General features: G+C 53.3%; 1 protein-coding gene across 1 annotated transcript in view; it reads left to right on the forward strand.

Annotated features, from left to right (window-relative positions):
* The window catches only part of CSK (C-terminal Src kinase), a 69,444-nt gene that overhangs the window by 27,988 nt on the left and 16,308 nt on the right, over positions 1-25,148 (forward strand). The window lies entirely within an intron of this gene.

The following is a 25,148-nucleotide window of genomic DNA, read 5'->3' on the forward strand; positions in this document are numbered from 1 at the left end:
CACTTTAATTCAAGGTTTTGCATGCCAGTACTACATTTTAACGTTTTTTAGAAGGTCTCTCGCTATGTCTTTATATTATATAACTAAACTATTGTCGTATGTAAAGTAAACAAGGTTTTCAAAATGTTTAAGAAGCTTAATTTAAATTAAAATGCTGATCTTACGCCGCCAGCCCGCCGCCAGCCTGGGGTTCCGTTCACCTAGGCCGGCAGCAGACTGAGCGGGGCCAGCAGCCGGGACCCCAGACCTGCAGTGCGCTGAGCATCTCAGCCCGCTGCCACTCAGCTCGCTGCCGGTCTGGGGTTCCATCCGCTGGCTCCTGCCAGCCAGGGTCCTGGCTGCCGGCCCCACTTAGCCCGCTGCTGGTCTGGGATCCTGGCCTTGCCCACGCAGAGTGGGTACCTACCTTCTCCCTGGTTCTAGCCCATTCTCTTCCTCTCTCTCTCTCTCTGCACTGAGCTGAGGGTGGGAGTGCACTGAGCACAGGGCTGGGGGTTGGGGTGCAGGGTCTGGCCAGGAGCTAGAATGAGGGAGGGGGTTCAAGGTTGGAGCAAGAGGTTTGGGTGTGGAGTGCTTACCTGGGCTGCTCCCATTTGGTGTGAGGCGTGCAGGTGGGAACGTGGGAGGGTGCAGGAGCTCCTGTTTGGTGTTCAGGGTGGGGGGGGGAATGTGGGGGGTGCAAGAGTCAGGGCTGTGGTCATGCAGGGGTCAGGGCAGAGGGCTGGGTGTGTGTGAGCGGGGTGCAGGGCTCAGGGCAGGGGGCTGAGGTGTGGGAGGGATGTAAGGTGCAGGGATCAGGGCAGAGGGTTGGGGTGTGTGTGAGGGGGGTGCAGGGATCAGGGCAGAAGGCTGGGGTGTGTGGGGGGGGGCAGGGATCGGGGCAGGGGGCTGGGGTGTGTGTGTGGGGGGCAGGGATCGGGGCAGGGGGCTGGGGTGTGCGGGGGGCTGGGGTATGCAGGGGAGGGGGGGCAGGGATCGGATCAGGGGGCTGGAGCGGATATGCCCTGATTCCACCCCCCTTCCCCAAGACCCTATCCCCACCTCGTCTCCGGCTCCTCCCCGGAGCAGTGAGCGCACTGCACCTCCTCTTCTCCCCTCCCCCCCCTCCCCCAATAAGGGCTATCAGCTGATCGGCAGCAGGGAGGGGAGGAGGATGGGTAGGAAGGAAGCATGCTGGGGGAAGAGGCGTGGGAGGGGGAGCTTGCCTGCCCTGCAGCAGCAGTCGGCAGGACCAAGCTTCTTCACACTGCCCCCACAGTGAGGGGGACGGAGAAGAGTGGGCCGGGGAGGGCAGGATTTTTAATGGCACGCTGCTGCCTGCCAGGGTCCCAGCCACCGGTCCCGCTCAGCCGACTGCCAGCCTGGGTTTGGCAGCGGGCTGAGCGGGGCCGGTGGCTGGGACCCGGCAGGCAGCAGCGTGCCATTAAAAATCGGCTCGCGTGCCATCGGTTGCTGACCACTGGTCTAGTCTCCTGTTGGTCTAGTTTCCGTTGTTGGGTTTTGTGTGCAGCTGCTGGGTCTGGCATTGGTGGCCTGTGATAGACAGGTCAGATAGAATCGTCTGCTGTTCCCTTCTGTCCTCAGACTCTGACTGTAAGGCCTTGTCTACACTTGAGTTCTGCACATATAACTATACGGGGCAAACCTTCCCAGTGTAGACGCAGGCCAGCTCTGCCCTGCAGCCTGTACCAGTATGGCCCCCTGGGGTAGACGCAGCATATGCCGCGGGAATTTCTAACCCCACCTCTCCAAATGACATTAACTATGCCACAAACGCTCTTCTGTTGGCATAGCTGTGTCTGCACTGGGGGTTTTGCCAGCATAGCTTTGTTGACTCAGGGGTGTGGTGGTGGTGTTGTTTTTATAAATTGGTGCTAAGTTTTAAACATTGCAGTTGTACCAGCATATTGGTGCTTTTGCTAGTGTAGCTTTTACCAGTTCGGTGAGTGACATAAACTAGATCAGCAAAAGTGCTTTCATCCCAGTATAACTGTCTCTACAGTGGGGCTTTTACTGGCATTGCTCTGTTGGCAAAACCCCACACCCTTTATTGACATTGCTGTTGGCGTGAAACATTTTAAGTTGAGGGCTTGTCTGTAATACAGCAGCACAGCTCCTCCATCGGCGGAAGCGTTTCTCCATCAATGCAGTTAATCCAGCTATCGAAGAAGTGATAGCTCGGTCAACGGAAGAATTCCTCCATCAACCTAGCTGTGTCTACAGACATGGGGGTTAGGTCGACGTAACTAGGTTGCACAGGGCTTTAAACTTTTCACAGCCCTGAGCGATGTAGCTAGATCAACCTAAGTTTTAGGTGTAGACCAGACCATAAACAAGCCCTTAGTGTTTGCACTGGTGATAATATGGTGGTTTTTGCATTCATGCTGCTGCTTGGGTGGGGACGCTAGACTGGTCAATTTTCCTTCCTGCATCTCATCGTGTTGTAATGTTTGGGTTGCTATAGCTGCAGGGATACACTTAAATAGAGAAACTCCAGTGACTTATATTTAGATTTTCTGTGGGTTATTTTTTTTTAACTCCTTAAATAGCATTTTTTGGAGAACAGCTGGTTGCAATCTGCATATTTCCAAAGTAGTGTGTAGATCTGAGTCGACTGCAGTTTTGGGGCAGTTAATTTCCTTTACACCCGTGTTTTGAAGTATAGAGGCAAGTAAGACCCTGCCTATAATTGCACCAGTTTAATTAAAGGCAAGGTTTTAAACCAGTTAATTTTAAACCAGTGCAAGACCTTTGGGGACACTCTGATTTAAACCTGGCATATATCGATTTAGGTTAAATGGATTTCTTATTGATTTAACTTGGCACAAGTCCAGTTAAAGTGAAGTGTTTACAATAGAGTTTGGGGGCTGGTTTAACTAAAATCTGGTTTTAAACTAACTGAAAGTTAAACAGGTGGAAGAAGTAGACGAAACTTCAGGAAAATGATTGACGTTAGGAGTACGAGATGAGTTCAGCTATCATTAATGTAATCGGCACCAGTGAGCCGGAAGGGCAGAAATTCACTTCTGTCTGATTCCACAGATTTCCACACCCTGTTGCTCTCTCCCAGAATAGTAGGTCTGTGTGGCTCGAAAGCTTGTCACGTCCACCCACAGAAGTTGGCCCAATAAAAGATACTGCCTCCCCCACTTCGTTTCTCTAGTATCTTGGGACCGATATGGCTGCGTACAAAGATAGTAACTGGCAATCATTTATATTACTAACTGGCTGGTAGTACCCTAATGGCAGGACGCTCTGAGTGTCACATTCACTGCTCTTCTGTCACTGCTTGCTTTCAATACATAGGAAAAGGTAGACCATTTGTGCTCCCTGTTTATCTACAGCTGTCACTCAGTTAGCACCCTGTTAAGTTACCAAGCCTGCAGTGACTTCCTCAAACCACTGCACTCTGCAGCCTTCAACCTACTCCAGAGCACAGTGCTGAAAAGAGGCGGTCTGCATTTCTCAAAGTACAGGTGCAGCTCCATGATCACACACACAGGTGTCAGGGAGAGGGATTTTCAGCTGCCCCTAGAGGGGCACAGCCCTTCAGATCACTGCCACAGCCCTTCCAAGCTGCTCCAGCTGATTCCTCCGTCTCGCAGTCTAGCTACACCTAACGTAGCCGTTGCAGCTGCAGTGTATGCAAATAATTCCCAGTTCACTGCCAGCTCCAGTGGGGCAGAGGTAAGGTTGTGTGGGCGTGTAGCGTAACTCTTCATTTCCTTGTTTTCTGAAGTTTGAGCTGGATGCTGTGGTAGGGTAACTTTACCCCTTTGTTAACAAAGGGCTTTTAGTCCGTGAATTCGAGCTGAAAAATCCTGTCCACAGGCTGCAAAGAAAAGCAATATTTCCCATTTATATGGTGCCAGTGGCCAGAGGTGATGCATGGGGAGGGGGGCATGCAGGGTCACGTGTTCTCCCCCCCCACACACACCAATTTGCTGCTTGGCTTGGACTGAGCATGCTCCGTAACACTGCTGAAGCCGGCTGCCCTCCCTCTGCCCCCCACCACCCCATTGGCAGGCACAGATTGTCTCTGACAGTGGCTGTCTTTTTTTTATTTTTATTTTTTGTGGGAGGGGAGAGAGATTTAAATACACACTAAAAACAACCTCTTCTGAGTCTCTGTCTTCTCCCACTTGCTGAAGTGCAGAGGGAATTTCCTCTAGACTCATTAAGTGACAGAGATTCCTGCCAAACTCGCAGCCTCCGGGTTCTTCAAGTCTTAGGGCTTGTCTGCATTAGGAAAAATGGTGGATTTTTTAACATGTGTTCGCTAGCAGTGTAGACAGGACGATCTGTATTTTAGCACTTGTTAGCAGTTAGCGGCCAGTGCTAGAGGGGAGCCTAAGGTTTTCCTTGACTAGCTAATGTGTTAAAACTACAACTTGCCCATCTATGGTGAGGTTTTAACGCAGGTTAACTAATGCACCTTTTTGTGTAAACATGGCCTCGGGGTTTATACATTATATTGACAAGCGTAGGCCATGCACCTGTGCACAGATCCCCGAGGTGAGCCTCTGCAGAACCCCTTTGTCACTGAATTCACTGGAGCTCTGCCCAGGTGTGAGGCCTGGACCTGACTGTAGGATGGGGGGCCTTAGCTTGCAAATTGTTTGAAGCAAGGGTATTTCTTCCTGTATGTCTGTACAGCACCGAGCGCAATGGGTCTCCTGATCTGGCTGAGGTATGGCCCCTCCCAGGCAGTGTCTGGTTTCCCAGGCACTCGTTGCTCAATGAAGTATTTTTATGTTCTCTTTCTATCTAGTATGAGATCTTCCTTTCTCCCCATCCTGTCCCCAACCACGCAGATCAGTCTAGAAAGGGACCGAGACCTGCTCCGTCATCCTTGGGCGTTTCCCACTGTCCCATCCTTTGCCTGGCTGTAGCGTAACTGCCCAGCCACCAGCCAACGGGAGGGGCAAATGGCTCCTTTGTCTATCTGCTGCTGCACCTAGTAGCTGGTGGCTCCAGCGAGTCCCCAGAGCTGCCTGCTTGCCTTCCAGATGCAGCAGATCCCTCGCAATGACCCGAGCCTCAGGAGGAGGTTAGCGATGGGTTAATGGTTCTGTTGGTCTCTCTGTGCTGATATTGGCCCATACCAAGAGACTGGACAGGAAGGAGGGTAGAAGCAAAGTCTTCCGAGCAATACTTGGGAAATCTCCCAGAGGATTAGCAGCAGCTGTACTGTGCCCGCATGGGGAAAGGGGGCTGAAATCCTCATGACTTTCCTATAGAGAAGAGGCATCAGATCAGCCAGACCATGTCTCTGGGCCAGTGTGGGATTGTCCCCTTCTGGGTATGTTCTGGGCTTGAAGCCCAAGCAACGGGGCTTCCACATCACAGCAGCTAGCAAGTCGTCCCCGCCCCAAGAGTCAACAAATTCCATCCCATTGCACCTAAGTAACACACCAACGTAGCCCACTAAATGATTCCCCCCCACACACACTCACACGCTTAGCTGCAGCATGCAGCTAAGACGTTCAGCTCTTTTAATCTTCTCTGATAAATCCCCCCCAGTCCCCATCGCATCCCTTGCCATTCTCCCTCCAGGATGCAGTCGGGTTCCCTGCTGTGCCCTTTCCTTGCTTTGGGGCACGTGTTCCATGGGCCTTTTGGCTCAGGAGCCCTTTGGCCCCTCGTGGCTCATGTCACGGGCTCTCCAGATCCACGAGACTCCAGCTGGAGGTGCCTGTGAACGGCGCATCCTCTGCCTGCCTCTCCCTGGCTAGTCAAGCGCAATCTCTCCTCCTCTTCGGGTCAGGTCATGATCCCTCCCAGCTGTGACTAATGGTTCCCCCACATTCCCCCAGTCAGGCTGTCACATCATGCTTGACTCTGCCATTTTGTCTGACAAGCTTCATTGGGCCTCAGCATTAGACCTTCCCATCCCACCCAGTAACTGTGACCTTCCTTCCTCCGGCTGATCTCTTTCCTCTTCGCATCTTCTGCTGCTTCTGTTCCTGGATTTCTTTTGGACACCCACCACTAAGAGGCCTTTGCCGCCTTCCCTGTGCTCTGTATCCCTTCAGAAACCTGCTTGCTCTCCCCCAGACTCTGAGCTCCCTGCTTCCTCCATTGCACGGCAGGGAAAGCTTGCCTCAGGTAGCATCAGTTGCTGTGGGTCGGTAGCATGTAGCTTTGAGCCTGCTCCTCGCTGCTGGGGAGAGGAGAAATGCATAGAGGGCTTGGGGTGGAGGGAAATCACCTCACCTGTGCGAAGGGCTGTGAGCGGTGACCCCTCCACATGCCAAGACCAGGGTTGTGCCCCCACATTGACGCCCCCCTGCCCTCCCTCTCCAGACTCCCAAACCTGCTGTCTCTTGGGGGTTCCAGGCCTCAGGGGGGGGAGAGATCCGCTGGGAACTGGTGTCTGAGAAGAGCCTGCCCTGCTCTGGGGAGGTGAGGAGCTTGAGAACTTCACTGTTCAGCTGCAGAAATTCCAGCCTCTCCCATTTCCTCTCCCCCCTTTCTAAATTCCCCCCGCCCCCAGAAAAAATCCAACCTTGGGGCTAAATGAGCCCAGGTTAGCACGCCAGGCTGCCCAGGATAGCCATAGAGTGGGGGAGGGGGAGAGTTGCTGGCTGATGCATTAAACCGTGGCAGAGACGTGTGGCTGGGATGAGAGCTTGGCTGGGGGAGTGGGTGTGAAGCTGCTGCCTGGCGCCTTGCCCTGGCTCTGAACGCAGACTCTGTGAGCAGCTAAGGGCTGGCGGGCGCGATTTGTATCTCCAGAGGAGAGCGCTGGGCGAAAATGGTCCCGTCAGCACAAAATGCGCCCAGAGTCTGGCGGCGGCAGCTGGGCTGGAGCCTTCCAGCTCGTGGGGTGTGGGCGGACCACGCTGCCTGCGTTCGGCGCTTGGAGACCAAGGCAGGAGGCACATTGGAAATGGCCAAAATGGCTGTTCACCAGAAGGGCAGTGTTGAACAATGGTGAGAGAACAGCATTGGGTGCGAGGATCGTGGGGCCTTGAGGAGGTTTCGCTTCTCCCTCTGTGCGTTGGTTTCCATGCCTGTAGAGTGGGGATAATTACACTCCCCCCCCGCATAGGGGCACTGCGAAGTTGGGGAAAGGCTGGTTAATTTAAGTGCTTTGATGCTGCACCAGCTCTTGAGTGTTATGGCAGTAAATTGCAGGCTCCAAACTGGTACTGGGGGGGCAGGAGCATTTTCTGGGGATCGACCCACCATTGAGAATCTGGTCCCCCTTGGGAAGCCTTGTGGCGCCTGGTTCTCAGTCCGGAGTTGTGTACACAGCCCTTCCCCCAGGCCGGCTCCGAGACATGCCCCCAGCCTTAGAACAGCCACTGGAATGGGGAGGGGTTGTTTCCGCTGACCAGCGTCTGATGGGCCGGGCCAGCCTGGGCCGCCTGCCGCAGAGGAGGCACTGGGAAGGGAGGGAGAGCGTGCCCCCCGCCACACTTCTCGCTGCTCCATCTCTCCCTGCTGGAGCCTGGCCACCACCTCCAGGCCTCTCCCTCCCATGCTGCTCCTGCGCCGGGCTGGCGTCTCCATGCTACGCTTGCTCCTATGTTCCTAGCAGGCGGTGCGGCCGGATCGGAAGACTGCAGTCCTGGGGAGCGCGCTGAGCTGCCGCACAGACGATGCTGCCGGCTCCGAGTGATGCGGTTGCCGGGGTGACGGAGCCGCCTCTTGGCATTGCGAGTTCCTGGGTGCCGTGCTGTGATGCAGCGTGGGAGGTGGTGTGCGGGATGGGGTTGCATCTCGGTGCGGTGGGGTGCCAGAGCAGGAAGAAGCCGTGTCTGGGTGCTGCTGGCTCCGGGGTGCCTTGCCATGAGGGGGCCCCGTCTTGGCCCTGCGGGGTGCTTGCATGGGAGCAGGGCGAGCAATGAAGCAGTGTCTCTGCTGGGCACCGGGCTCTTATGTAACACGCCTGCATCTTGGCTCCAGGCTCTTCCTCCCTGCGGTGCAGCCCCCCCCACCCCCAACACACAACTCTTGTCTCAGTTCCCCTTTCCCTAGTATTTTTAGTCCTCAAGAGCAGCTGTTGTCGGGGCCATGAGGAGGAGCTGCTGCATGGAGGCTTCAAACTGCCCTAAATCTGCCCTGTAAATTAATAAAGACTTTTCTATTTTTGTGCAGCCGCTGCCCTTTGTTCCCCACCTCGCTGGCTGCCAGAGCAATCGGGGAGCGGGGGCGGGGAGTGTCCCGCAGCAGGCGGCATGAAGGGAACGGCGGTGTCTGCATTTCTGGGGCATTGGGGTTGTCGTGTCCTGTCCCCTCTGTAGCCTGGGGTTATCCTGCCATTCCATGGAAAGATGTGTGGACTGAGCTTTGCCCCACTGAGGTCACCAGAATCCGGGAAGAGGGCATTAGCTTGTATTTAACCCCGGGGTAATTCCACACCCCATTCCCTACGCTGCCCAAGAGCCTGACACCTCTCTGCTCTCCATGTCGGTCTGGTGTGGGCACCTTGAGCCACGTAAGCATGTGATACCCAGGCAGGGCTGTCTGAATCCACGTTTCCCCATCCGTCTCCACTTTAGTTCCCAATAAAAACCATCTTTAAATTCTCCGCTCTTTTATTCAAAAAACTCCATTTAATTCAAGCCAAACGACGGAGAAGGGGGTGTTGTCCGGCTAATGCAGAGACACAGGAGCCAGGACTCCGGGATTCTATTTCCAGCTTTGATACCCACTCGCTGTGTGACCATGGGCAAATCTCTTAGCAGCCTTCATTTTACAAACAGGGAAACTGAGGCTATCTACCCACGTCCCCAGGCTGCTATGAGAACTAGGGCTTGTCTATAGAGGGAAACTGACTGATTTACATGTACTAGAATAACTATCCATGGATTAAGGCCAGAAGAGACCATTATGATCCTCTAGTCTGGCATGTGAAAGGTCAGTGTCATTAACTTTCATGCTATAGAGAACTAACTTCCTGGGTAGACACGCTATTCTGGAATAATTTCTCTGCTCACAGACAGTTCTTCTCCTAGAGCCAGTCGATATTCCCAAGCACAAAAGCCCGTAGTGAGTATCTGTGACAGTGTTTGGAAAGCTGCTGATGAAGGGGGGCAGGAGGGCAAAGTGCTGTTAAAGCACCTGTCTCAGTCCTGCCCCTTGGGCATGTGTGTTCCAGGATCACAGCCTGCGAGGTATGCTGTGTGCATGTAACGCACTAGGGAAAGGAGCCAGGCTTTTGAGTGGTCTTGGGACTGCACAGTGTTGTTCTAGCCTGTAACAAGACACCTGTTGGGATGATTGATGCAATGGGGGTCCCATAAAGCTGAGGGGTCCAGTTCAGAATATAGCTCTGCATGGCACCCGAGTAGCACTCTTCACCCTAGATCTCAAAGCAGCTTGCAGAGTCGTCTCTGTTTTATAGATGGGGGAAACTGAGTCACCGAAGGGAAGTGACGCCTGGGGCTACAGTGAGTGCCTCTCTGCCTGATTTGTCTGGAGGCTTCCTCTTCCCCTCTGATAGTAGTGCTTGGTAGCTGGCTTCCATCTGGCTGCTCCCTGGGTGCTGCCGGTTCTCTTTCTCTGGGCCCAGGTGGGTCCTTCTCCTCACCACCTTTCTCTGGATAGTGACATCTCCTTTATGGTGATGGGTTTGTTGCCCCCTGGAGGCGAACCGTGGCTAGTGGCTATCCAGAGGTGCTTTGCTGGATGGGGGCACTGAAGCTGATGACCACAGACTCTGACTCATAGGAATGTACAGCTGGGAGGGACCTCCAGAGGTCATCTAGTCCAGCCCCCTGCACTGAGACAGGACTGAGTGGACCTAGACCAGCCCTGACAGGTGTTTGTCTAAAGACCAGGCTTTGTCTAGGCTTTCAGAGCTGTATTTAGTGCAGGCAAGGCCCACGGGGATACACACACTCTCTTGCCGGGTTTGTAGGTTGCCCCTCTCACTAGGGTATCTAAGTGTGGCAGAGTTCAAAACCCAGAAAGGCCAGTGGTCTAATATTCCTCCAGCCCCGCTGCCACCGAGGGGTTTTCGATATTCATCTCTCTCCTTCCCCCTGTTCCTTTCTCCTGCCACAACCCCGTTGTTAGGTGTATTCCAGGAGCCCCATCTGAGGTCAGGGCCCCATCATGTTAGGCAATGCATATAATGGAGAGAATCCCCGGTCCAAAGAGTTTACAATCTAGACAAGGCCGAGGGCTAGTCTACACTAGGAATTTACCTCAGCATAGCTACACATCTCGGGGGTGTGAAAAATCTGCACCCCGAGCTATAGAGACCTAATTACCGCCTCTCAGGGAGCTGGATTACCTATGATGATGGGAGAACCCCTTCCTTTGGCATAGGTAGTGTCTATGCTGAAATGCTACAGCAATGCAGCTGCAGCGTATTGTGTGTCGGTGTCCCCAGACAAAGGGTGAGGGGGCAAGAGACGCACAGAAAGGAGTAAAAAGAACAGGAGGACTTGTGGCACCGTAGAGACTAACCAATTTATTTGAGCATAAGCTTTCGTGAACTACAGCTCACTTCATCGGATGCATTCAGAAAGGAGTGACTCACCAGCAAGCCAGAGCCTGGTTTAGAACCCACCACCCCTGATGCACGGTCCAGTGCCATAACCACTGGTCCACACTGTCTCTCCGCCTTCTCCTCTGCCTTCAGTCCTGGTTGTTGCTGTTCCTAGCTGTGGCTGTGAGAATGCCCCAGAGAGTTTTGCACCTGGTTCTAAAGGCTGATCCCTGGTCTTCTCTCCAGGAAGATAGGAGCACAAGCAAATGTTGAGGGTTTTGTTTTTTTTTGCTTAAAACTCCTCTGTTTGCACTTGCAAATTAGGCCCAGCCCTCAAGCCAGGGAGGCCGCCTGCCTGCTGCCCCTCTTTGTGGCAAAGTTCCTGGCATGCTGTGGCCAGCTGTGGGAGTTGGCGTGAATCCTGGAGCCAAGCATTTCAAAGGCACTGCCTCTAAGTGCTTCAAAAATATGAAATGGCAAGAGGGGTGTGTGCGTATGTCGTTAATTAGCAGGATTCATATTAAAGTAGATCCTTAAAACTCTTAATTTCTGTGCCCTTTGTAGCCTGGGAATGAGATTTCAGAGAGAGTCTGTCTTCCGTTCCTCCCTGCTCCAGGGCCCTTGGCTGTGTTAAATCAATAGTCTGCTGCTCGGCACCCACGCTTCGCCCGCCCTGAGCATACGGGCCTGGGCGAGAAAGGCTCATTTGATGCTTTGGCCAATGACATCATGTATCTCCAGGGGGTCAAGACGGCAAGAACAAAGCAAGGATTGTTACGAATCCCACGCAGCAGGGGACTTATCCCAATGCGGGGCCTCTCTCAGCCCGATGCCGCCATGCAGAGTCAGGACCCCCTGAAGGGCTGCCTGCTCTCTCTGGCTTAGGGAGAAATCTGACATGGTGAGGAGTCCCTGTCTGGTGATGCTGGGTAGCATAGACTGTTTAATCTCCGTCTTCCTTAGCTGTGCATTGGCTCCGTGCAGTCGAATACAGCAAGCCAGTGTCCAGCCCAGGAGCTGATTTAGCCTAAGGTGGTGCCCCATCTGTTGCTGTCCATGGCATTGCGAACCGCAGTCACCTCGTCTCCCAGGCACGAAGCCGCATTTTCATGTGCATACCGTTTCACCCGGGAAGCTCGGTGGCTCCACGAGCTCGAGATGCCAGTTGCTCTGCTGTTTGATTGTCAGTAGCACCCGGCGTCCAGCCCCTGGGCCGATGCACCTGCTGCAGTGGGGAGCTCTCCTCCCAGCTGTCTGGGGGATGAAGCAGATGCCTGCTAGCACCATGCTTATTTATAGCAGGTTCTAGCTCCACTATGCCAGGGACCTCCCCTCGATGAGCGGCACACGTGCGGCAGAGACACTAAGTATAGCCACTGGGGGCAGAAGGACAGATGTCGTGGGTGGGATGGGAAGAAGCAGCTGGCAAGTCTGTTGTGCCTTCTGGTCAGGTGGCTTTCAGCCAGTGGCAGGATAAGCTTGATCTACCTTCCGGGTTCAGAGATGCAGAAGGAGGGCAGGTGCCATGGAATATGCCCAAGCAGAGGAGGGAAGGGGAAGTTGCCCCAGCAGCCAGTGTGGGAGTTCAAGGTGAGCCAGCGTACTGGCTCCCTGCGGTTCAGCTCCCCATCTGTATGATGGGGGGGACTAGAAGTGCCCTGCCTCCCAGGGCTGTGTGAGGGGAAACGCGTCAAAGATCTGAGGTGCTCAGATGCGGCAGTGATGGGGGGCCAGCAGCTGACACCTGAGACGTAGCTCTCCCTGTCCCCATCTCAGGAGATCCCCCAGTGATCTAGGGGATTTCAAACTACTGGTGGCTCTGTGCTTGCCTCCGGGGTCCCCCAGGACCAGGAGAGGAGGGCCACCAGGACTAGATAGTCTGAGGTTAAAAATGAAGCAGCGGAGCTGGGGGGACCCCCCTGAGGCTGCCTCTAGGCATCATAAAGGGGACTGGCCCGTGGTATTGCTTTGCATTTGGGAGCTAGGAGTTGGGGCACCTGGATTCTATTTCCACTTGTGCGATTGGTCATGCAGAGGATGTCAGTCTGACAAGGCGTGACTCAGTTTCCCTGTCTGGAAGATGTGGGTGGGAGTAATGGCATTGATCTGTGATAGCTCACCCTCTTCCTGGGGTGTTGTGAGCTTTGGTTATTGAATCTATGGGGCATCTCTTTGGTGCAGTGGTGGCAGTCAGTGTGGTGGGGGGCTGAGGAGACTGGAAAATTCTTGCCTAAGGGAGTTATGCTTTATGGATTCACCCTCCTCTCCCCAGTAGGCTTTGGGGGGAGGGGTTATAGGGAATGGCCTCCTCCCTTGATGGATCAGCCCGCCCCCCTCCAGTTCCTGCAGCTGTTTCTTCTATTACGAGGAGCGGATTTTTCTCCAGCTGTATTTGGCAGGCGCTGTCCTCAGGCTTGCCAGAGCATAGCTGACGTCACCGTCCCCTTGGCCTCCCCCAGCCAGGCTGCAGGGTGCGTTTCTAGGTGAGGTTGGGTCCGAGGGCCATTTACCCTGGAGCTCTAAGGGTGTGAGGCCTGTAGCATCTCTCATGTGCAAGGATCTCTGGGGGTGGGAGAAGGGATCCCGAGCCGGCTGGCCCCCCAACTTGTTTGGTTTCAACCCCTGCACAGTTGACACCCAGCAAACTGGAGTCTCGGGATTCTGCTGTGTGCTGGGCTTTGCCGTGGAAGGGTCCGTATAGGGGTGTCTGGGAGGCTGAGGGGGCAGGTGGGCTTCCCAGGGCATGGAGTCAGAGTGTAAGGGGCTGGGAGAAGGATCCTTACAGGAACCAATCGGTTTGTGTGGCCGTTCCCACGCCTGCTGAGTCTCCCAGAGTTCTGTGTGAAGGAATCTCTCTGAGAGATCCCCATTCTTCCCCCACCCACGTACACACCCCAGTATAATCTCATCCCATTGCTGTGGTTTCTGATGGTCACCTGGCCAGCGCACTCGCCCCAGGCCAAGTTGCTGGGCCATCCTTGCTCTTGGGGCTTGCGAGGGAAAACCCTTTCTGCTCTGGTCTGTCCTTTCTTCTCTTCTGTAGCGATGAAGTGAGCTGTAGCTCACGAAAGCTTATGCTCCAATAAATTGGTTAGTCTCTAAGGTGCCACAAATACTCCTTTTCTTTTTGTGAATACAGACTAACACGGCTGTTACTCTGAAACCTGCTGCTTCTCCGTGCACACGCGCCCGTACACCAATCTGTGACAGTGGAGAGGCAGTGGGTGGAGGACGATACCATTGGACAAAGTGATCGCAGAGCTCAAAGAATTCCAGGTGCCAGCAGGGCGCGATCTCTCTAGCATGGCTCAGGGCTAGATAGGCTAGAGTTAATAGCTGGGAGCGGGGGGAACCACCGAAGCTGCCCTGATCGGTGGCAGGTTCTGTTTCCAGGTTTAGTTCTTGAGTTGCCTTGGTTCAGGCAGGATAGTGGAAGGAGGTGCCAACTGTGCCCACATATCTATTCAGGGGACACCATCATAGGGCTCAATCACATCAGCCACACTATCAGAGGCTCGTTCACCTGCACATCTACCAATGTGATATATGCCATCATGTGCCAGCAATGCCCCTCTGCCATGTACATTGACCAAACTGGACAGTCTCTACGTAAAAGAGTAAATGGACACAAATCAGACGTCAAGAATTAGAACATTCAAAAACCAGTCGGAGAACACTTCAATCTCTCTGGTCACTCGATTAGAGACCTAAAAGTGGCAATTCTTCAACAAAAAAACTTCAAAAACAGACTCCAAGGAGAGACTGCTGAATTGGAATTAATTTGCAAACTGGATACAATTAACTTAGGCTTGAATAGAAACTGGGAGTGGATGGGTCATTACACGAAGTAAAACTATTTCCCCATGTTTATTCCTCCCTCCCCCCCCCCCGAACTGTTCCTCAGACTTCTTGTCAACTGCTGGAAATGGCCCACCTTGATTATCACTACAAAAGGTTTTCTCTCTCTCCCCCCCCACCCCCCCCTGCTGGTATTAGCTCATCTTAAGTGATCACTCTGGTTACAGTGTGTATGGTAACACCTATTGTTTCATGTTCTCTGTGTATATAAATCTCCCCACTGTATTTTCCACTGAATGCATCCGATGAAATGAGCTGTAGCTCACGAAAGCTTATGTGCAAATAAATTTGTTAGTCTCTAAGGTGCCACAAGTCCTCCTGTTCTTTTTGGAAGGAGGTGGCTGTTTCTCCCCATTGTGCTGAGTGGACAATGGTGGAATCAAGGTGTAAGATGGAGGCTGTAGTTCTGGCTGCTACCAGCAGGGGGTAGTCTCTCATTTTCCCCATGCAATAGCTGATGGCTCCCTCCAGCCGGGCAGCGTGAACTTTGGTCTGCTGGGGGTGAGTGTCTGCCCTGACTTGTGAGGGGACCTGCCAGGCCTGTGTGGGTTTGGGACTGGACTGAGCTGATTGTGAGGGAGGGTTCTCCCATGCTGCAGGCAGTGGGGTGTGCTACATAGTGATGGGAGGGTAACATTAATGTGGCTGGACTGGGGGCATGAGTTTCCAATCCCCTGTCCAGCCCCACCCAGCCCCACCCCACCCCACCCCACGCCCAGCTGCCTGTTTACAAGTGGCTTGCTGCAGCCCCAGGGCAAAGGGAGATCCTAGCTCTAGTCCCCAGTGGCCATGGAAAGGGGTCCAGATCCTGCCTCAGCCCCTCTCCATGCGGGTGGTGCGTTACCTCTCCCCTCACTGAGCCCTTCCCCAGGGAGTGGCGTGGTTGCCTCCCTTTGTTCTAAGGGCCCATATGCTGCTGTCATTAACATCTCTCCCCTGCTCTTCAGCACTAACTGCTGTGCCCTGGGGAGCCCTTTCCAATTACACTGAAATCCTGCACCGGCCTCTCACAACAGTGGAGCCCCGCTCGCTCCAGGATAAGGAGGTTTGAAGAGGGAGGAGGGTGCTGGTTAGCTGAGACACAGCAAGATTCATAGTCACGGATTCCAAGGCCAGAAGGAACCATCTACTCTGACCTGTACAGCACAGGCCAGAGACCTGCCCCACAGTAATCCCGAGAGCAGGGTTTTAGCAGAACAGCTGGTCTTGATTTAAAAATGGTCAGTGATGGAAAATCCACTGTGACCCTTGGCAAGTTGTTCCAATGGTTAATGACTCTCACTGTTAAAAACATACACCTTATTTCTAGTCGGAAGTTGTCTAGCTTCAGCTTCCAGCCATGGGGTCGTGTTAGACCTTTCTCTGCTAGATGGAAGAACCCTTTGTTTAAATATTAGTTCCCCATGTAGATACTTAAACTGTAACGAAGTCACCCCTTAACTTCTTTGTTAAGCTAAACCGATTGAGCTCCTTGAGTCTATCACTGTGAGGCAGGTTTTCTAATCCTTTCATCGTTCCCATGGCTCTTCTCTGACCCCCTCTCCAATTTATCACTTCTTGAATTGTGGGCACCAGACCCGGACAGGGTATCCCAGCAGCGGTCACACCACAGTTTACAAGTTTACAAGAGGTAAAATAACCTCCCTATTGCTTCCCGAGATTCTCTGTTTACATATCCCAGGATTGCAGTTGCCCTTTTGGTCATAGTGTCGCACTGGGAGCTCATTTCAGCCGATTATCCACCACGACCCCCAAATCGTAGTCGCTGCTTCCCAGGATAGAGCCCCCCCACTGTGACGGAGCTCTCCTGCCATGAGGGCATCCACTGCAGATCCAAGGAGTGGAGAGTCAGGGCCACAAAGCCTTGAGCCTCGTCGGTTACAGCAGTCGCTCCCTGAGCATGTGCGTAGGGCTGGATAGACAGAGCTGCCATCGTTTATTAGAATTTATTATTTGTGTTCCTGCAGCACCCAGGAGCCCCAGACATGGACCCAGACCCCTGTTGTGCTAGGCGCTGTACATCATAGAACAAAAAGACAGTCTCTGCCCTATAAAGCTGATGATCATTTCTTTATTGTGGGAAAACTAGTGTCTCCCACCATCCCCCGCCCAGCTCATCTAGATCCATAGATGCCAACTTCCTTCACCGCAAGCCCTGCCCCCACTCCCCCCTTCATCCAATCCCCCACCCCTGCCCCGCCTCTTCCTACCCCCTCCCCCCCTCCCTGCCTCTTCCCTCCCCTGAGCGTACCCCATCCCTGCTCTTTCCTTTCCCTCCCAGCACCTGCTGCACACCGCTGACAGCTGTTCTGTGGTGTGCAGGAGGTGCTGGGAGGGAGGGGGAGGAGTTGATCAGCAGGGCCGCAGGCGGGAGGTGTTGTGGGCAAGGCGGGAGCTGGCTGCAGATGATGCTAATCACCCGCTAATTTTTTTCTGGACGACTCTTGGAGTTGTCACCTATGCCAAGATCTCACAAAAAGCCAGATAGGTTTTGACTCAAATTTCCCAAGACCATTCCCCCTCAGTCAGAGACCGGGCCTGGAAAATTTCAGCCCAAAAGATTAGAATTTGGGTTAGTTAAGAGTGACTGAGAAAGGGGAGTTATAATGGAAACTCTCAGGCAACCTTCGTGCTCCAGCTGAAGCTGCGAGGGAGGGAAATACCAATAACATGCCACTCTTGGGGAGGGAAGGGAAATGCACCAACAGATAGCGTGCCGGGGGTTCCCCCAGCTGGAACAGAGCACCCCTTGCACGTGAGGGTGGAATAAGACTATGTGGGTAGAACTCAGAAGAGACTTCTGCTTGGGCTTTGTTGGCCTATTTCACTTTCCACCTGATTGGCTCTGTCAGTCGAGCATGAGACTCACTCTCAGGCTGTTGGGTTCGAGCCCTCCGTTGAGTGAGCAGTGCAGGCAGTGTGGCCTGGTGAGGAGAGAGCTGGACTGGGACTCAGGAGACCTGGGTTCTGTTTCTGGCTCTGCCACTGGCCTGCTGGGTGACCTCAGGCAAGTTGCTTCAGCGCCCCAAGCCCCCATGTGCCAAATGATGCTGACCTCGTCTGTGAGGTGCTCTGCGATCTACGGAGGCACAAGTGCTCCGCAAGAGCGGGCGGCCGCGGCGTTATTCTCTGCCTTGTTGCCGCCTTCTTTGCAACAAATGGAGGAGGAGGAGAAACGGATCCAACCGCCTGAGCTTGTTGAAACACTGGCCTCCCACATGCTGCTTGAACTGCCTGTGTCCGCCGCAGTGATGCTGGCGTGGGAGCACACAGGCTTGTGTGTGCGCTTTTCCACCCCCACCAAGTGATGGGAAAACACGCCCCTGCTCTTTGCCAAGAGACCTTTCTGCAGGCCCCAGCTCCCATGGCCAGAAGAGATCCATGTCCCCACGCTGTCGGAGGCCCCCTGCCAGCTTTCACTTCAGCAGGCTGTAGCATGAACCCTTGAACTGTGTGTATTTGGGTTGCCTTCCCCTGTGATCTTTACAAACCCCGCTGCCCTGCTTCCATGCCATCTGTGAGTCTGCTTCCCCTTTGACACCTCTGTTAAACACGCTTGCCTGCAGAGGCTGAAGCCCACTGCCTCACTCCACCACCTACATTATGCTTGTCTTCCTTGTCTGTCTCTGCTCTGCTGCCAGCAGAGGCTGCTTCCTCTGGGATCTGGGTCCTGCTCCCCGTAGAAGCCACTTCCCACCCTGCTGGTCCATGGCCAGATGGAAGCAGTCACGCCAAGAGCATGGGCAGATGGGGCTCTGTCAGTCCTTCCGCCCCAGTTCAGCATCCTCCAGCGGCTGCCCCCAACTGGAAATGGCTTAGCCCCCAGAGTGTTAAACACCACGGGCTGTATTCTCAGCATGTGTACATCACCATAGCTCCCCATTTGCAGCAGCTGTGGATCTGGCCCCTCAGCATTAGCCTGCGTCATTGAAGGGTAAAGCAGAGCCGTTGGCGGCATCTGAACGGAAAGTAAAAGGCTCAGAAATGTTCGTAAAGTGTCGCTGCCAGGTGTAAAATCGTATTTAAAAACCCTAATGTGCTCTGGCCCCGGCAACACCGGAGATGGTTTAAACGGAAGGATTTAAAACATTTACTGAGCAGTTAATCACTTAGCTCCTTTAGTCTTTGCCCTTGAGTCGTTCCAAGTACCGACATCCAGCTGGTCGGTTTCACTCTTCCCAGTTCTGTGGACTAGCTGTGTGCTGCAGGGTTTGGGTTGATGATGATGACTTATTAGCACTGTAGCACCTCAAGGCTGGAATGAGATTGGTGTCCTACCTAGGCTGGGTGCTGTACAGACACCTAGTAAGAGACTGTCCTTGCCTTGATGAGCTTGCAATCTAAATAGACAAGACAAAGGATGGGGGGAAGGAGGGATGATCTCCATCTTTGCAGACATTGTAGGAACTGAGTAAACTCCTGTTTTTATTTTGGTTTGGTTTGTGTCGTGTTAATAATGAAAAGATTTCTACTGATCAGTTCTAGCCGGGATCACGGTGGTGGGGCTCGGAGTTCTGGGACTCGTTATGAAAAGTCCTGGACTGGTTTCAAATAGCACTGCTACTTCTGAGGGACCAGTGACAGTTCAAGCTCTGATACCTTGTGAATCCTCCCACCCTCCCGTGCTGGAAACAAATGCCGTACAGCATTGAAGATCTGGGATTCGTATCTTTTCAGTGGTACAGCCCTTGTAATACTGTAAGACATGAGATCTTAAATGGTCTCTGGGGCCTGGTCTACGCTGCGGGGGGCAGGAATTGATCTAAGTTACGCAACTTCAGCTGCGTGAATAATGTAGCTGAAGTTGACGTACTTAGATCTACTCACCGGGACGTCTTCAGCTGACACTCCCCCGTCGACTCCGCCTGCGCCTCCCACTCCCGTGGAGTACCAGAGTCCACGGGAGAGCGCTCGGCGGTCGATTTATCGTGTCTAGACTAGACACGATAAATCGAGCCCTGCTGGCTTGATCACTGCCCCTCCATCCTGCGGGTAATGTAGACAAACCCTGGGTTATCTTCTTGTCTGTTATCTCTCCACCAGTTTAATTCCAGCTTGAATTTGGGAACTGTTATCTAGGGAACAGGTAGCACTAGAAACTGACGTTTTATGTCATCTAAAAGCAGCTGGGATTCATAGCTTTCAAATGATATTAAATTCCAATCTCCAGCTCAGGTGGTCACAAGATACTAGCTGCCAAAATGATGCCAGCCTTGAAGTGTGAGTTGGTGAAGCAAGATGGCAGCCAGAAGGACGTGATTTTAACAGTAGAATTGTCTCCCTTTATTTGTCACTCTCCAGATCTGCTTTCTGGGTGAACTCAGAGTCACCCTCTGCTGACTTGAGTGACGAATGATGTTGGTGCCAAGCATAGAGCGGACACAGCAGTGGGAGAGGGAGCTGGGTTCTATGCTGGCTCCAGAATTCTCTTCTGTTGCAGAATTCTGGATTCTGTTGCATCGGCTGCAACATTGTTCACTAAATGCCAGTTGTAGAATCTGGATCCTTGGCGACGCGTGAGCATGGAAGATGCCAGCCTGACCCAAGTTAACTGTGTGGGGCTGGCACTTAGAAGGAACCGAGCTCTGCGGTTAGAGAGAAAACAACCCTTGAATCACAAAAGAGCATTATCACAGTCACTCGTCAGCATGTAATAAAGCTTTAATAAATTAAGATAATGCCCAGGTTTTCAGCCCTCAGAATCATCCTCTCTTTGTGCTTCAGAGCCCCATCTGGAAAACGAGGATAGTGCTTTTCTCCGGCCGTTTGTCTGTGATGTCTGTTTGCACTGTGAGCTCTTTGGGCAGGGACTGTCTCTTGTGATATGTTTGTACAGTGCCTCGCACCATTGCATCTAGATCTGTTAATCAAGCTGCTAGCAACGTACAGATAGATACATTTAACAATGGTGACCTGTTAGGACTAAAAATAGTGTTGGAATCAGTACATGTGGTTTGAGGACAGTGAACTTTTCCAGTGGCTGGTCATGAGTTAAAAAGAAATGTGATCTCTGGGGTTTTAGAAAAGCTTTAATAAATGAAATATTCATTAGCCAGACTTTGCTTAGGTGAAGATCCCTGGTTAAGGTATGAGAAGTGCCCTGTCCTACTCTTGCTTAGATATCAGACAAACTGTGGTGATTGTGAAGGCCTGGACTGGTGAAACTGAATTCAACCAGACTTGTGCTTCCTCTTGGGATGAAGAACTGGTCTGAGTGACTGGAGAAGGCATTGAATCGAAAGCCCTGCTACGCTCTTTGTTTTAATGCTTATCTGAGCCCATCCTGATCTTTAACGTGTTTGTTTTCGCAACATCCCTGTGGGCCATTGAGCAGATGGGGAACTGACGGATAGAGACTAAGCGATTTTCCCAAGGTCACACAAGAAGTCTGTGGCAGAACACTGACTTGAACCTAGGTCTCCTAGGCTAGTGTTCTAACCACTGGACCATCATTCCCCTCTCTTTTCCACTTGGTGTTGGAATGAATGAGCATCTGACCAGAACAATAGGGTGTTTCAAGTCTTCTCTTCTTTCCTTTTCCCATCCTTTGCTGGCTGGTAGTGGACTCCAGCTGCACCTCTGTAGAGATGTTGCTCTGCAAAGCTTGTGGGATCGCACTTCTCACCAAGGGTGCAGCAACTTACAGTATTCCTCTCTCTGGCTTTCACCGGGATTACTGATGCTTTTGCCGAGCCTCAGTGCTTCCCAAAGGGGCTGATCTGTAAACAGGAACACCATTCGGGGCATCATAAAACAAAGTGTATGTCGGGGGAGCGTCCAGAAGCAGGCACTGTGTTCCCAAAGCAAATGTCTCCTTTATTTTTTTTAATCCAAATGGCAACCCCACCCAGGCTGGCTTACAGCATCCGTCAATTGGGCAGGACGGGGGAGTTTGGGACATACAGGACAGAGATATTAGTATAGATGTACATCCCTGGTAGGCAGGCATGGTGAAAAAGGGAGCCCAGGAAAGCTACCTGATATTTCGTGAAGGCAGCATGGTCCTGGGTTCTGTTCCTGGCTTCATGAGGGAAGTGGGATCTAGTGGTTAGAGCATCAGTGGGGTGGGAGATGGAATTTGGGAGTTAGGACTCCTGGGTTCTATCTTGCACTGATCCCGTGGATGAGGCACTGGTCTGTTGCTCGGGAGACCAGGGCTCTGCCACTGACAGGTGTGTGCAGGCCACTTCCCCTTTCTATGTGTCTCTTCCTGTGTGTCCATATGGTGCCTGGCACCGTGGGGCGCTGATCTCAATCGGGGAGTCCCTAGGTACTGCTGCAGTATGAACAACTGGCAATGGAACGGAAGGGGGTCACCGAGCAGGTGCCATCTGTGGCTCTGTGAATTGGTGAACTGGGGGAGTGATTGCTTAGAACAGCACATCCTCTGCAAATGCTGATGAAAAACAGAACAGGCTGGCAACAAAGCCCCCATGAACCGAAGGTGGCTCTCAGCCCCCCAAGGCTGCCTGTGCCCTCAGTTTCCTTCATTCTAATGGAAGCCCTCCCTGTCCCAGTCTGATGATTCTCAACCAACCTCCTGCCGCTCTGGAGCAGGGCCTGCCGAGAAATGTTCTCCTGTCTGGTCTCCAGTTACACACCTTTCAGTAGCTGCCTATGCCTCTTGCCCGCACAGGTACCTGTGTCAGCTGAGCCTTTAGCTAGTGGATAGCGTTAGTGTGTGTGGTACGTGTGCGTGCGAGCAGTTTCCTGGTTGGCGCTGCTGACCGTGCGTGAGGGGCTGTGCTTGGAGTCCAGCTCCGTTGATTGGCGTGTGATGTGGGCCAGGGGGTGTTGTGACCTAGTGGATTGGGTAAGGAACTGGGAGCTTCCGAGTTCTGATCCCGACTCTGCCACTGACTCGAGCAGGGCTCCCGCTCTGTGCCTCAGTTTCCCCTTGTGAACAGTGGGGCTGATACCTCCTTGCCTTGCAGGATGATTTGATGCCTGGATGATGCTTTAATGCTACATAACTGGTCATCACTCAGCCACCCACACACCCAAGAAGTAATGGAATTGGCAAACAGCGGGAAGACTTGTACTGGGGCTTAGATACTGCACCAAAAACCCCAACTCCTTGGACATAACTGAGGTGGGGATTGGGGAGAAAGGTCCCCAGAACTGCCGATCCCTGCTGTAATAACTTTCCCCGAGCCAGGAACAGGGAGAAGGGGACACACACAGCCAGCTTTATCCCTCCTCCCTGGGAAGGGAGAGCCAGCCTTTAGCTTCTGAAGGATCCAAGCCCACATGGTGGCTGGTTGTTGCTAATCAGCAGCATCAGTTGTAGCACAGAGGATTGGCTACACTTGGTAATTGTGGGGGGGGGGTGTATCCTCTGGGGCAGTGGTTCTCAATCTGTTTACCACTGTGGGCTGCATAACAATGCTACCTGTATGGCCCTGAGGATGTCACGTGGGCCGCAGCTGTGTGCTGATTGGGCCGCAAGCGGGCCACGGGTTGAGAACCACTACTCTGGGGGAATCCAGGGATCCGTTGCTGCCAGGAAGCAGGAGATGGGGCTGTGTGTGCTGTGCTGCACTCAAAACAGGAGAACGAACCGCTGTTTACACCCAGCTACCTGCAAAAATAGCTCCCAAGGTGCACCACTGCGGGCAACGTCACTAAAAAGTTCCCCCAGCGTGGTTTTCCCATAGGAGTGACCTTGTTACTTTAAGGGATTGTCTACACTGCATTGTAAACCAAGGCTGAGGGCTTGTCTGCACTTACATTTGTAGCGCTCTAACTTGCTGGCTCAGGGGTGTGATTGCTGGCTCGTGGAGGTGGAGTACCAGGAGCGCTGGGAGAGCTCTCTCCCAGCGCTCGCGGGCGACCACACTCGCACTTCAAAGCGCTGCCGCGGGAGCATTCCCGCAACGGCGCTTTGAAGTTTCCAGCGTGGCCACGCCCCGAGACTCCGGTTTGAGCCCAAACCCCCTTCCCACTGTCCACACACACATCTTTCTGACTCGGGTCTGCAAGCACTCAGCACGTGGGTCCTAGGACCCGCGGGTGGGGGCCAAGCTCAAGTCCTGCCCAACCCCTGTCATTTTGCCGTGTGGAGGCAGGTCAAGCTGCAGATGCGAGTCAGAAGGTCAGTGTAGTGCAATACGGACGATTTAGCACGGCTGTGAGACCTGGGTCCAGCAACTGTAAATGCAGAGTGGAATGGTCAAGCAGGGGCTTGAGTGCCGTGGGTACAATGCAGGGTGGACATCCCCTCCATGCACAAACTGGGAATGCTGATCCCCGCCATCCATAGAGGGGAGGGCTGTGAATTGGGTTGTTGGCTCCTCCAGAAGTGCTGAAGTTATGGGCTTGGTGCAGAAATTGCTAGGCGAGGTTCTCTGGCCTGTGCCATGCAGAAACGTGAGGATCTCAGTAATCCCTTTAGCCTTCATATCTATGGTTCAGTGACTAGGAACCTGTCAGCTGGAGGTGGCAGTTCATAGACTGTTTGGATGCTTTGGAATTTAATTGATGTATCTGGCTTGGTTAAAAATGTGTTTTGCTACTTTCTGATCTCTTATGAGTGTGTAAGTGGTGTCCCCTTGTGTGTGTGGGGGGGGTCCTTCCCCTTCCTGACCTACCTTAAAGTGTGCTCTGTAGCCCGCTCCTAGTGCGGGAGCTGGGTACACTTGGATCAGTTAGTTTTGCCCAGCTTTGGGGGAGGAATCTCTCTGGGGGGTAGGGGGGGGAAATCTTTCAGCCCTTAGTCCGAGTTCATGGGCTTCCAGTCTAACCAGTGAAGTGGATCCGTAGCCAGCCAAACTCAGATACAATACCTACCCTCAAATTAAACTGTTTTCTCCCATCTCCTTCCTTTACACCCCCCACCCCCATGGAAAGTTGGAGAACACTATCCTGTTTTATAGGTCAGCTCCTGCCATCTTGGGCTCTGCCCTGCCAACATACCTGGCATCCATTGCCACTCTTAACGTGCCCATCATTGCTGTATCGAGGCTCTGGCACAGTGACCTACTGGAGCACTATTGTGGGGAGCAGGTGGAGGCCGTATTCCTTCCTCCCCGCCACTCATTGGCCCAAGAGCTGAATGGGAAGTGGGTTAAGCTGAGTTGAGACCCTCTGCTGCCTATGCTGGTCTTGGCCCCACCCTCCAATGGATAGCCAGGGAGGTCAGGGACTGAAACCACGTCCCTTTTCCCCCAGACCTGCAGCAGCTGAAAGTGGATGAAACCAAAATCCTCACTCAGGTTTGGATCCTCCCCCCACCAGACGGAGTTGCTGCAGCAGAGCTGGGCTGAGACAGGCCATGCCATGCCCCTTCCCAGAGCTCCATCAGGCCAGCAATGGTCTGAAAGGCTGAGCCAGGGGACAGGGGTAATTCCCACAGACACGCGCCCCTACCCTCCCTGGCCTGGCTGAGACCTAGATCCGGGGGAGGGGCAGTGAAACATGCATGATCCCCACCCTGTCTGTCCCCCCGCAGCATCCCAAAGAGTGGGGAGAAACCTCCACCAGGCAGCTTGTGCGCCAAAGAACCCGGTTTGTTTCACAGCGAGCACACAAGGGAGGCTTCTTCCCAGCAGTCGCAGCTTGCTTGGGTGCAGATTGGGCCTCTGCATTTCTGAATGGCGCTCAGCAGCCTCATCCGCCTACCCCAACCGCTTCCTGTTTGTTCTGTCAAATTACACTGGTGCCCTGGGGTACTCACAGCATCGCATCTCCTGCCACCGACAGCACGGAGACTGGGTGAGGGGAGGGCTCGATGCTAGCGGCTGGCTTCCGAGACTTCAGCCGCCTGCATGAAGCTACGGCTTCTGCCCTTGCTTCCCCCCCAGTGTCACCGCAGTGGGAGAAGCTGTTTGGGAAATCCGTTCAC

Source organism: Lepidochelys kempii, chromosome 10, assembly GCF_965140285.1.
Source record: "Lepidochelys kempii isolate rLepKem1 chromosome 10, rLepKem1.hap1, whole genome shotgun sequence".
Lineage (NCBI taxonomy): Eukaryota > Metazoa > Chordata > Testudines > Cheloniidae > Lepidochelys > Lepidochelys kempii.